This window comes from Parus major, chromosome 8 (genome assembly GCF_001522545.3).
Source record: "Parus major isolate Abel chromosome 8, Parus_major1.1, whole genome shotgun sequence".
NCBI lineage: Eukaryota > Metazoa > Chordata > Aves > Passeriformes > Paridae > Parus > Parus major.
Window position 1 is genome coordinate 17,513,002 of NC_031777.1, and position 14,252 is coordinate 17,527,253.

The window sequence follows — 14,252 nt, forward strand, 5'->3', positions numbered from 1 at the left end:
TGGACTTTTCTGACCATTTGGCCTTTGGAAGAGGAGCCTGTTTGCAAGCTGCAAATTGAACAGTGTAATGTCAGTGTGTTTCTCAGGTGCCTTCATGATGTTCTTAATGGTCTTAGAGAAGGTCTCTAAATAGCTGGACATGTAGGTGGATGTACTGCACAGATTTTATTCTAGACATGGGATAAATCATGGTAAAATGACATCAAAATGAGTGCTGCATTGCCTGTATTTTTCTTGTCCTATTTTTGTTCTGTGTACAAGGTAGTATTTATCTGCAGCTCTTAAATCCAGCTAGCCGTGAATTTCCTTTGCAGGGTAAGGGGAAGTGTCTCAAGAACAGAGCCGAATCAAGTTAGTTGCAGTACTATACAATGTAAGATAAATTCTGGCATTGTCCTTCTGGATCTCTACATGTTATAGATCACCTTTTTCTTGAGTTATCCTCTGGTTAATTGGTTAATTGTGCAATCAGCTGTACTGTAATGGTGCAGTGCTAAGGAATTGTGTGATTTTAAAGGAAAGGATTACTGAGATTTAATGCCTTTTAGCATCTGCAATGCTCTGATGACCAGAGCACACTGGTGGGAACAGTAAAGGTATGAACATCCTAAAAGAGCCAAGAAAAATCTATGTTCTAGGAATATAGACTTTTTTTCATTATTTTTATTAAATGTAAAAGATGAAAGGCAGGGATCTAGATTACAGAGTCACAGAGAAATAATGTTAACTATGTTTAAAGACAGTGTTGATCAGTTGTCAAATGAAGTCCTCATTTCTTGGTATGGATCTTATTACATGATGGTTATTACATTGACATGGTACTGATTCCTCAAGAAGAACAAAAGAACTACAGAAACCACTAAAAATCTGGTTTTGTTTGTCTTCCTTAGCCAGCCACTCTGACTCTCCAAAAAGACAGCTGAACTGACTTTTCTCTAATTAAAATATAAATCCCTCTTGGAAAGGGCTTGTTTGCTACATTTTTGCCAAGAAGTTATTAGTATAATGGACTTCTAATTGTCTATCTCTGAAAACAGGGCTATATAATAAGGTTGCTGCCAGTAAGCTCACAGCAGAGTAGCCAGTGTGATGCTGTGATAGATGCTGTACAATCCAGTCTGCCTTCCCCTCTCCCTGTTCCCTCACTGCATTCTGCTTTAGGGCTGACTGTATTAAGGAAACTGTCTTATGCAAAGCCCTGAGACTTCGCAGACCTATTGGACTATAGCATGGAATATTCAAAAAAATGGGTTTGCCATGTCTGCATACTAAGCTAATCAATTCAGTGTGGCTGTTTCATGTGCTTAAGCCCATTACAACTTGGTTTGACCTCTTTCATCTTTGTTGAGGATATAGGGTATCGTTAATGTTACCAGCTGCATTGTTTTCTCCTAATATCAACAAGAGAGGGAAAAAAAGAAAGAGGTTCTCTTGTTTTCTACTTAGATAGCTCTAGTATTGCAAAACAAATGTGAAACAGGCTTTTACAATAATAATATTTTCCCAAATGCCCTGTTAATTTTCAGTAAACCAAAACAGAATGTGTTATTGTTTATTAAGACATTGTGACCCATATGGATTCCAGATGATAAAAATTTCAATAAAATGCTGTAATTAGATGCAACTTTTCTTTCAGTTCATGTATTTATATGCAGCTCAGGACAAGAATGGTTATTTAAATTGTGTCAGCAATTGGATTTTCCTTAAACTGATGATAGTTCTTTTCACTTGCATTCTGCTTTTAGCTTGAAACTACCCAAAGAATCTTGAGCCTTTTGGGAGTAACTTTAATGCAAGAGTGTTGTAGGCACATTGATCTAATTGTATGTTGTAACATACATATTCTGGCTTTGAATAAGGATTTACAGGCTTTATAGGCTACAGCTTCTGGGAAAATTGTGTGTATAAGGTGGCCCCTAATGCCCATTTTGTATTGGTCACACCACAATCTGTTGATGATTTTGACCTTAATAACTGTATTATTCTGGTAAAGTGTGTATAAAAAATCCACACAATTTTCTGCTAACCAGCATCTCAAGAAATGTCTCCTCTCTCTATATTTGCTCTGTTACATCACACTGTTGAGATTTTTCCCAAGAATTGTAGTTTCCAGAAATGGTGAAAATGGAGAAGTGTTTATGTCTAGGATGAGGGTGTCTCACATCTATAACTGGACTTCGAATATGGATTTTCATCTAACAGTATACTGTAATAATAACATAATCTGTATTCTATGATTTGTATTAACTGTCTGAAGCAATCAAAGATTCTTAACATCATGAAAAAGTTTCATCTTAGGGGCAAAACAGGAGCTGAAGAAATAATTTATTTTTCCTTAAATATTAAATTGCTAATATTTTTGAATTCACATTTATTACAGGAAGGTTAGTCCTGAATTTATGTATACGCACCAAAATTGCAAATAAATAGGTAACTTTCAGTGTAACAAATATTTTAGTGTAATAAGTAGGTGACTAATGAAAGAGTGTACATTTGGACTGAACTGTATGCAAATCTGCTAGAATGTACATCAGCTGATGGTCTTTCATCAAAACTGATAAATAGCAATGCTCTTTTGGACAGTACACATCTGAAGATATTATGCTAGGAAAAATTATTTGTTTTTGCAGTGGCAGTTTGGGCAAATTTAACACCAGATCTTATTATGAACCCTACAAACTTGCGAATATCAGCTAATGCTGTTAAAGACCTCAGCTGCATGCTGCAAGTGCCACATTTCATTAACTGTGTGCTCTGTACAAACATTTTCTAACAAATTTTTAATATCTTAGCTTTCTCTTTTATTTTTATTTTAGTGCAGTTATAATTTGAGTAATTTTGCAGTTGATAACTCAGTTGTAAGATGCCACACTTCACTCATTTTTCACTGTTTTCCTCTTTTATGTCACCAAGGATAGTGACACAAAGGCATTCTAATATCTAATCTTATGTTATTTGCAGTCTTATCTACATAGCCAAAGGAGAATTGTATGGTCAATATCTAGCTTGAATTTATCATGAAATTATTTGCCATTTCTATTGCAGTATTGTATCTTGGGTATTATTTCATGCTGTCTGATATTCATAAACGATATCTTTCACATTCAATGAATTCCAGAAATTAACTATGTTTTCCTCTGCACCTTTCTTTAGCAGTGCTTTCCTGTAGTTCTTTAAAACACCTGAGTGAGTTATTTGATGTCACATAACTAAATTTGGTGAAAACATAACTGAACACTAAGAGGCAAAAGTCTCTTGAAAGTAAGTCACCCTTTGGGTAAAAGAAAATTCCCTAAGAAATTAAAACCTCATCATGAAGAAAATAATTTTTTACTGAATTCTTTGTGTCAAAAAATGATCCAGCATGACTGAGGTGTTGTACATAAGTTCCAATTAATCAGCTGTGCTATGTCACTCATTAACTATCCTGATTTATTGTAATGCCAACCCACTGTTATTTATTATTTATTAAATATGTAGTTAATAATTTTGCTTGTTAAATTTAAGTAGGTATTTTTATCCTTCTCTACCATTGCAGCTCAGTTTGTTTTAGCTGTGACACAGCCTGTGTCATGATCCTTGTGTTCCTTACTCTATCCAGGCTCATATTCTGCAACAAGGGTATTTTGTAGGCTGCTTACAAAGGAATTAATAAAATTAGCCATGTAAACTTGAGCAAGATGTGGTTTGTGCATGTTGACAATGTGACAAGATTGGGTTTGACATGTTTTGGTTGCATCAGAGACAGTTTCATGCTGGATTTCCAAGCTAGACATTTTAAACAGCAAGATCTGAAATGTACAGACTTGCCTTTCTTTGCACCAGTTTATTCACCATTTGCTGAGGTAATTTTCACTTCCAGCACAGGCATTAAAAATGAAAGTAAATGAAGTTTTTCCAAGGAAGCTAGTGCAGCTGTGGTTCAGAACACACCATGTTGGAATTTCTGCATTTTACTTAGGCATTTGTAGACCTCCTCTCAGACCTGCTGTGATTCCATAGCTGCCCGAAACACACATACTAATTCTCTGCTTTGATCCTCTACTCTGTTTGTTTATCCATTTCTGATGCTATTTGGCAAGTTACTCCTTAGAGGCAAGTCAAATCTTGGGAAGATTGATTTCAAAGTTCGATCTTTATGCAGTTCTTACATATTTTATGATTTTATGTCTAAATTTCAGTACCTTTTGTGACAACCAGGTGTTTTAGATCAGTGAGGAATAGTTTTACTGCAGAAAGGGCACACGTCATCTATGGACTGATGAATATGTTGTGACTGGTATTTTCTTCAGGGGAGATGTGTTCTTTGAATACTTGCTTATGTATCATGTTGGGGTTTTTTTCTCACTTTTTTGTTTGAAGAAACAAGTTAATTAGACGGTGATATTTATTCAGTTTTCATTATGGCCTTTGTTTTGTTTTGTTCCTTTGACAATGTTGATGCAAAAGTAGCCATGGGCTATTTTGATGGAGGAGACTGAACACTAGTTATTAATTTGTGATACAGATAAGTGAGGGAGTCTACATTTTAGTCCCAACAATAAAGAGTCTATCCATATGTCCTGAGATTGTTTGGGGCAAGTGTAGAGCTTTTTTTTGCTTTTCTTGTGAGACTCAGGGATAGAAAGGAGTTTTGATGCTTGTGTTTGTTCATAGGGTTTAGAGGAAACACAGGCAGCTGAAGGAGATGTTTGGGATGAAGGTAAAGCCTATGGTTTAGATAATGCATTGGGGCTAGAGGTCAGTGTTGGCTTTGTCTTGTAGGCACTGGAGCTGGTTATCTTGTGGGATGACTCTGCAGAGTGGTGACCATGGGGACAGGGACTGTGTTATGCAAAGGTGGATTTTGTTTAGTTTGTAAAGTGAGTGCATCTTTCTTCATATCTTACTTATACAGTGCATTGCTTGGAGGAAATTCTTTATGGTGAAATGTATTTGTTTTTACAGTCTCATTCATTTGCAGTCCACAAGGGGGTTTAAATTAAATTAGTCTTTCTTCTTTAAACTCACCTGCATTTTTGTTATTCAGGAGATACTTTTGCTGTTCTCTTTAAAAAAAAAGACAGTTTTTTTCCCTCTCCACAAATGCAGTGTTCCAGTAATCTTTAGCTAACCTATTGACTAGAGACCACACTACCAAGGGGTAATCACTCATTTTCTAAGCTAGATGCTCCTGCTGCTCCCCTGCATTTGCTGTATTGGTCATGTTACTGCTGAGTGGGCTGCATCACTACCCACTGATCTGTCAGAGAAATCACTGTGCCAAAAAGAAGGGAAACTAATTTTCAGATGATTGTACTGATGTCATGGCCATATATAGTGGAGCTTATACAAGGCAAGGGGCAGGAAAAGGTAGGGGTGGCAGATTGACCCATTGGGAACTCATACATTGACTGACTTTAACATCTGGCGAAATTGCAGTGTTACTGTGCAGTATTTCTAGCCATTGAACAATATATGTTGTACTAATTTAAGTAAAATAAGACTAATTTTAATACTAATAATTACTAATTTTAATAAAATTACTATTTTATTAATTACTAGTTTTAATAAAATAAAATGTATTTTACATGAATAAATTAATTTCTGTATATCTTTATTTGTTCTTTATTTAAATGAGACTAGAAATTTAAAATTACTCTGGCTTTGACATCCCCCATTTTTACTTTTAATTTTACCGTAACTACTTCAGAAAGGAATTTTAAAGTTAAATTATTGTTACATATCTTATTTCAGATATTTAGTTTAAATAAACAAATAATCTGCATACAACAGAAACTCAGGTCATGGATAAAAGTGTTTCTATTTTCTTATATGTGCCTAAAGAAATTTACTGAGAAAAACTTCTCTTTCAGTCAAGCAAAACTGCTTTTTCTGCTTTATTTACAAAAGTAGGATGCATAGGAGGAAGTGATGGTTATGTGCTCAAAAGCAAATGTGAAACAAATGCACTGTCAAAATGAGCAATGAAAACCAGGCACTGAGGGAAAGACCTAGTGGACTTCCAAATGGAAGAATTTTATTAGTGTGACTATGCCCAAGAACCACAAAACCAATAGGTGTTTGTGTTCCTCACCTGTTAATTAAAAATAAAAAGTGAGAGTTCATTGCTGCCTCTACTTTATTTCCAGGCTTGATGACTAGTTTCACAGGGTTTTACTATGATTTAATGAGTAAGACCATCTGACTGTGCTTATAGACAGGTTTTCCTATATTTAAGTGGGCCATCAGAGTGGTGGAATAAGTTTACAGTGGAACAAATCACAAGCCATGTTTGCCTCTTAGTGCTACAACTGCTGATGAAACACATGATGGCTAAAAGACTGACAAATTGGGAAAGAAGCAGGATGAGGACAATCACCTGGAATCTTTTGTACAATTTTTAATTGTAAAAAAATACAAATTGTACAATTTTGTACAATTATAATACGCTAAAAAAATAAAAATATTCCCAGCTGATGCTGTTTCTAATTAGGAGCAAGGTGAGAGAATGATGGTTTGAAAATTGGCCTTCTGGTGGAGGAGGTTGTTACTGCAGGTGAGCACCTGATTGTGAGCCCCTAGATCAAAGCTGTGATTAGGATGCTTGTATCATCCATAAAAATACAAGTTGGAAATACAGAAATTTTTTAATCTCTGTAAAATGGCATTAGAAGAGTACTCTCTATTGTTTTGAAATCACCTACTTAAAAGGTGCATAAAGGTAAAAGATGATACAGAACTACCAAGCTTATACCAACAGTGAAGAAAATGTCTATGATGAGAGCTGTAGAAAGCCTAATGTGTATAATTTTTTAAAAAAATAAATTTAGAAGGCATTCACTGTGCAGAAAAATGTAGAAGATTGTCAAAGTGCAGTTAGAATGATGGACTGGCAGCTGAAATGAGACAAATGTTAAATGGCACTTACTGTACCATGAAACAACTTACTAAGTGGAATGGTATCTCTGTGTGCTTCATGTGTTCAAGTCACGATCAGATGCTTTCTTGGGAAAATGAAAAAATCATAAATTATTCTGCTCAATATAAAAGTTACTGGACAAAATCAAAATGCCTTTTATAATAATACAATTCAAAGAGGTGTAATAGAAAACAGACACTCCTGGATGTTTACTCTGTGATTTTCAGATCCTGGATCACATGCTCCTTTGTCATGCTCACACACAGCTATTTTCACCACTGCAAAGTGGAATTAATTCGCTATTCTTACTTCTTTGAGTAATCTGCAGAGTTTTCCTGATAGTGGCCAGCTGATGCATTAACTGAGGGAGAGAGTTGAAATCTTGCTCATGGGTCCTAGTGCAAAAGACATATGAAAATTAAAGTTAGCTAAATTTCACTTGTTGTCCTATAATGTAGTGTGAGAATGTTTAGAAATAGTAAACCCTTTGGACAGGAAGGATTATCTCCATAGAAAGCATGAAGAGGGATTTCACAGGACAAACTGATCTTGTTTTTCTGTCTGACAAAGGTAGATGGGTAGTGTTTCCAGAAGAGGGCATAAAACTAAAGATTTCCTTTGCATCTGTGTTATTGGGTCAGTTGTGTATGGATCTGTTTCTCAATATGGGATGACTTTTTATTTGCATGTCACTTCTGTTTGTTGTGGTCCATTCTGTGTTTCTGAAATTCTTAGATTCCCAAAAGCTGTATTAATACACCTTAGAAATGTTTATAACAATATTAATAATAAATACTGATCATGTATCATCTATACACAAAAGTGGTATGTGGGGAGAAAGTATTGCAGAGTATTAACAATACTTCATTTCACACTCCAATATTAAAAATACTTCATTTTGTAATTTCAACAAATCAACATTGAAACTCTAGTTGTATTTCCAGTGGAAGTTCCTCGAGTATTTTCAGGTATTCTACCAGTGGTTGGAAAAGTCACTTAGAGAGTTAATAAAAGGAATATTTGCAATAAGGTATAAAATTAATAAAATATTTTCTTGGGAATATACACTTTGACTTGATTAGTACTTGCGAGTTTTCAGCATAAAATAAAAACAAATAAAGTTCCCTTTCATTCTGCATACTTCCAATAGTTTGGGAGTTTTACCTTTAAAAATTTGTAAGCTCTTAAATTTGTGACTAATATTGTTTGATGACTGAATTGTTTGTGAGGAGGAGAATCCACAATGTGAGGTGGATATTAATTTGCTTAAAAGACAATTTTTCTACTGTTACAGGACTGTAGCTTGATTTTTCATTTTATACATAAGACCATGATAATTTAAATAGAAATAGAAAATGAATAACTAATGTTTTTGAATTTTTGCTATACAGATATTTTGAAGTTCAGTGGATGTGTTTACAGTTAACAACTTAATGCTCTATTTATAAAAATCTTTAGCTAGATTTTGAGAAAACAGATGGGGTCTGAAAAACCAATTATATGCTTTAAGATGAATGGGACATAGAGATGTCTGGTTAAGTAGCATGGCTAAAAGTGAAGGAGCTATTATTTTTTATTGTATTATAGATTGTAGAGACTAAGAACTTGTGTAGTAGAGTTCATCTTACTGGGCTAAATCATTGTGTAAGTCTTTAACAACTACTTTAGTTTTATTTCATAACTGTGGGCCTGGTTATGCACCACTCTAGTGTTTGGAACTACTTTGGGAAGAATATGGACAATGCAAAACCTCTTGGAACAGTTTCTAGTCTTTTGTTGAGTTTCAGATTTCAAGTGCCCACAAAATCTCCTGCAGACCCAAGTTGTTTCAACTTGTGGTTTTATTTTGTTTCTTATTGCTTTTCAGAGAGTAACAAAAATACATTCCTCAACTACTCTCAGCACAGAGGAATTTTGTGCAGAAGGGATGAACATATCTGGGGACAATGATTGAACCTCACCCAGGCAAAGTTACCTTTTGGATCAGGGTATCTCCCTGTCTCATGAAGCTTTGGAGGTAACTTGTTATTCGAAAATTTCTCCTGAAATTTAGAGTTCTATCTATCCCTCTTTGATCATTACTGGCTACCATATGACATCCCCCTGTTTGTGGTTGTTTTTGTATAGTTATATCATGCTTGACAGTAATTCATGAGGTGCAGCCCACATTCTGATGTCCCTGAATTTCCTGTGTTGTTAAAACTTTAATATGCTAAACTTTTATCAAGTTTGCCATGAAAGAAAATGTTTTGCAAGATTAAAACTATTCCCCAATTATGTAAATGGCATGTGTGTAACTGCTTACACTACACATAGCAATTGATTTGCTTGTTTTAGTTATACTGATTTAATGTCAAAGGTTTGCTAGCTTGCCATTTAAACAATTTCAAGAAGTTTTTGTTGTAATTTGGTATCATTAAGTTAGTATAAAATAGTAGACAAGAGGGCATCAGCAGGATACTTTGGATATTTGATGCTTACATTGTGCTTTCACACATCATATCAGTTTTCTTTCCCAGACTGAGCTACTAATTATTAAGAATGTGATGATAAATTTCAGCTTTATATGAGATTTAAATGTAGGGACTAGGAGCTTCATGGAAGCATTTTTTATGTTCTATACAACACTTTCCATTATATATTGAGTGAAAATTTGTAATCTTTATTCTTGTCATTATAGTACTTTTTTGATTGAGTGACCCCCTTCTAACAGTATTTTTTTTTTACAATTTGATCAGCAATTGAGTCATCACTGAAGACTCTTTCTCACACAAGCCTTTTTTCCTCTTTGCTCATAGATTTACCATACACAGTCACTGCCTCCATTTTAATGTATGTGAAGATATGAAAGTGATAGCATAACACTGCATTTTCAATTCAACTAGAATTTTTTTGAGACTACGTAACTCTAGCTGGCTTTTTCAGTGGCCAGGCAGTGACAAATAGCATGCACTATATGTAGTTAAATTATTCTCTCAATTCTTACATCTGGCTTACTGGCTTGCCATGTTGGGCAGTGGAAATTCCACTGGAGAGTGCTCCAAGTTAGTCTTGACTGGATTAGAGACTGCCTTGACCTCAGGAGAATATATTGGTCTGTAGAGATTTGTTTGCCATGAATTTTCAGGTTGAAAATATACATGTGTACCAAAGAAAATGTGTGGCTAGGAGAACAGTATAGTGTTAAGAAAGGATACAATCAGAGTTACTTTATTTGTAAAGGAAGACTTGTCAGGTTGCAAGCTTATTTTTCTCCTTTGGGATCTCCTTATACTGCAGTGCTTAGGCTCAGGTATGTACTCAGCAATCACAGACATACCTGTGAATTGCTTGTAGCTGCCATACTTTGGTTTTTCTACAGTTCTCTACCTCTTCCATTTTTTGAATTTCTTGGTTTCCTTCCTGTGGCATAACTGTACAACGTGAATGACACCTGGACAGATTTGAAGCCCAGTCCTCTGTTTTCAATCTCATTGATTCTGGCTGTCTGTGGGGGTGCCTTTAGTTGTTGTCATGAGCAATGACAGTCAGAAGTGACTTGTGTGCTTAGACACTCACAGTCAGCCACTTACCAAAGTTATTTGAAAGCTCTGATAGAAGACAGAGGCCACACAACTGGCCTGTATTCTCAGAAAACTTTTGCATCAGTTTTGAGAATAAAGTTGCAGGTTCCTTGGGAAATAATTATCTGATCATTTCAGTACTGAAACAGAATTCCATAAAAATTGCTGAAGGTGTTAGTGACTGTGTTAGTCACTGTGGTTCATGAATGTCTCACAGAAGCTTAATGTTGGTGGGATGTTGCTATGTTCTAAGTACTAATTCAAAGCAAAAGAAAATAATTTGTGGTTATGATATTGCATTTGTTCATATGAATTTCTTTTAAAAATATCATGGAAGAAGAGGAAATTCAGGGGAAGCTGTGGGACACAAAACAGTCCTTTGTAAATGGTAAACAGTATGCCAAGGTGTGAGAATACTTTTGGACTTAAGGACTGAAATACTCAATAATTTAATGCACTGCTAATACTGGATGAGTTTTCAGTATTAATCTTCAAAATTGACAGTGACTGGGAATATTTTCTTCTCTGTATTGTCTGATTCTTCCAGGGATCTTTGTGAAGTATACCTTCAAGATGAGTGGTCTCCCATATTGGATTCATGAAGAGATCCTCTAAAATGGGCCATTCTGTACTTTTGAAAAGAGATTATGGAAAAAAAAGAGGAAGTGTTAGAACTTGTTACAGAAAAGCCTGTTTTCATAAATTCTGGGTAGGGAAATTTTGGCCAGGCTCAGTTGTTTATTAATTGTTGTCTTTGTTAATGATGCAGAAAATTTATTTTCATTCAGTTTTTTGTTCCACTAGAACTCATTATAAAAAATAACACAAATATCAATGGCTAATCAAAGACATCTGTTCTAGCACAAGAGATTGTGTATCCTCATGCACATGCATGTGCACGCACGCTCATGCCCTGTGTAGGTAGAGGGCATGTGGTGGAAAGTTATTCTGCCCTCAAGCAGTGGATTCTATCAGTGAATGCAGACAAATATCTGGAAAACAAACTTTGTGTAGAAGTACAACATGTAGTGGGTCTCCTGTCCTTTTGTTGTTCCTTTTCATCCTGTTCTAAAGCTGCAGATATATTGTTTCCTGACTTTCTGCCAGAATCCAGCATAAAGTCTCTGGCTACAAAGTGTGAGAGATTAAAAAGAGAATGACTTTTGAATGAGGAGGCTGCTTTAAATTATTCAGAGATCCTCCCTCTTCCTCTGTTCCTTTTCTTGATGTTTTGGATCAGCAGCACATTTCTAGCTGTAAATGTCTTTGGAAAATATGTTTTAAAGAAACAACTACAGTGTGTAAGAGTCTTTGAAACTAAAGCATAGAGAAGTAATTTTTGCTTCATTGCATGCAATATAATAGAAAAGTGTCACTTTCATTTGGAAATATGAGGGATCATTAAATATACAAGTTCTGCATAATCTCTTAAAATCCTTGTAAAGGAAAAAAGCCTTTTGGAGGAACAAACATGGGAATGGGATTTGCCACAGTAACTGGTTTAACTTCAAACTTGTGGCATCAGGGTTCATTTGCTGATCCTTTTGTCAGTGAAAAAATATGGTTTTCCAAGAGCTCTCTAGGAAGAGAATACTCCCTGAGGGTGCTCAGGCATTTTGAAGAAAATAAAAACTGAGTTAAATCTTCTCTGAAAACTTGAACTGGACCCAAACTTAACATTTCTCAAAGCTTGAAAAGGTTGGAATGCTTCCTCCCCCCCACCATTACTCTTCATTTTCATGCTTCTCTGTTTCCAGGATCTGTCCAAGATGTGAGCTCTGTGCTGCTGGAGTTCTGTACCAAAGACGGGCAATATTTGTGTGGTGTATTTTGGCCTGCTCACATGAAAAAATTCTCACAAAACTTAAGAGGAAACTTGTCCTTGTCAAAATACTGCACAACTCTTTGCAAAAATCGAAATGTTCATGTATTATTTTAGCAATAATAACAATTGTTTGTAATTTAAGAAAATTATTTACAACAATTCCCCTTCCTTTCCTGTGCCAGCCCTAATGTGGTTAACATAATTACCTAATAGCAAGATTATTTATGTATAGAACATTTATGTATAGAACTGCAGTGGACTATAGCAAGAAATGGGGATTTAAAGCAAAACAGGATGAGAAAAAAAGCCCATGCATTAAAAGAAAAAATAAGTTACTTTCTTAAGCCTTTTGCATTTGGTCATTCCTAATACTTGCCTGAATTGAAAGTTAAGAATTCTTCATAGTTGACTGAGATGTCTAAATGCTGCTCTTGTAACCTTAAATGAACTAAGAATCTGCCAACACACTCTCCATTGCCTCTTGCACATTTTTCTCAGTATGTACTCTGCCAGTTTCTGAATGCAATAAAATCTTCAACATGTCAGACACTGAGTGTAAACCTAAATAGCTCTGGCTTGCAGATATCAAACCAGTGAACTAAGCTCTTGAGAAATTCACCCTGTAAAACTCGTGCTGCTACTGGAGATTTTTTCCTTCTGAAGTTCAATAAAATGAATTACTACACTGAGGACTTCTACAGTTATGTTGTGATGATAAATTGCTGTTTTAATGAATGATAATAGTAAAAAAGGGTTACTTTCTTAAATATAAATAATTTCAGTGTCATGGCTTCCTTAGGGACCTGCAATCTTCACAGCCAGAAGGTACATTTGCTTTCTGACAGCTGTCTGACTCTTCTTGATGGCTGCTACCCTGAAATTGCTGTGAGCTTTTGGAAAATTCACCTATTTTTTGTTTTATTTGTTTTAAAATATTATTTCAAAGATCTAGCTAATTTTCTTTCCAGTCTGATTGGAGAAGTTTAATAACATTGTTACTTATCTGTAATATGCCTCCTGAAATTGTTCCTTAGGTATGGAAATATACTTCCCAAAGGCATGAATTTAACTTAAGAAAAAAAGCTGGAATTAGGGGTGGGAAATAAACTTCTAGGTGGCTTAGTTTGATTTGATGCCATTGCATTGTTGGGGGGAAAGGATGAGGATTTGGGAGAGGGGAGAAAGTGCATTGTGTTCCCTCCATATACCTGACTGATAGATTTTACTTATATAGATTTTTATCTCTGATGAAATTTTCCTGGGTCATCCTGTATAGACAATTTGTATCTTTGCCTTTTGATGCACAGTATTTACACCAGCTCTGCAAAAAGAAAGGCATGGATGTATCCTCATTTTGTTTATTTACAGGTTCTGATGCTTTTCTTTGTATGTGATTCAGCCTATAAAATTTTTCTTTTGCAGCATTGTTTGCTTAGATGTCAATATAGAATGGCAGCCTTTGAAATCCATCAGGCAAAAGCCATTCTCGTGAATGAGCTTGCACTTTGAACATATCTAGAAAAGTGACATGGAAGGACAGCCCTTAAACCACTGCCTGGTCCTCACTGCTAGAAATGTTGAACTCATACATCTTAAAGATGAACAATTTATCATTTATCTAAACTGGATCTATCCTCTCTCCAGGCACTTCCAGATAACTGTCTTCCCAGATTAGCTGTTAATCATAGTTTTCCCTGGCTGTGTATATAGCCAGATTCTGGGCTTTCACAAGTCTGCAGAGCTCTCTGAAAGAGTCAGTGCTATGTTGGTTTAGATGAGCTGACAATTTTGCCTGCAGCATCAAAATCGCTTTTCCCAAGCCGTCGCCATTAACCATTTTTCTTGCCTGCTGCCTGATTTCTAAAAAAATTAGGCAGCTGCTTTTTAAATTAAAATCTATAAATTTTTTGTATGTAAAGTGAAAATTCACACAATTTTTTTTTAGGTGGATCACCAATGTGAT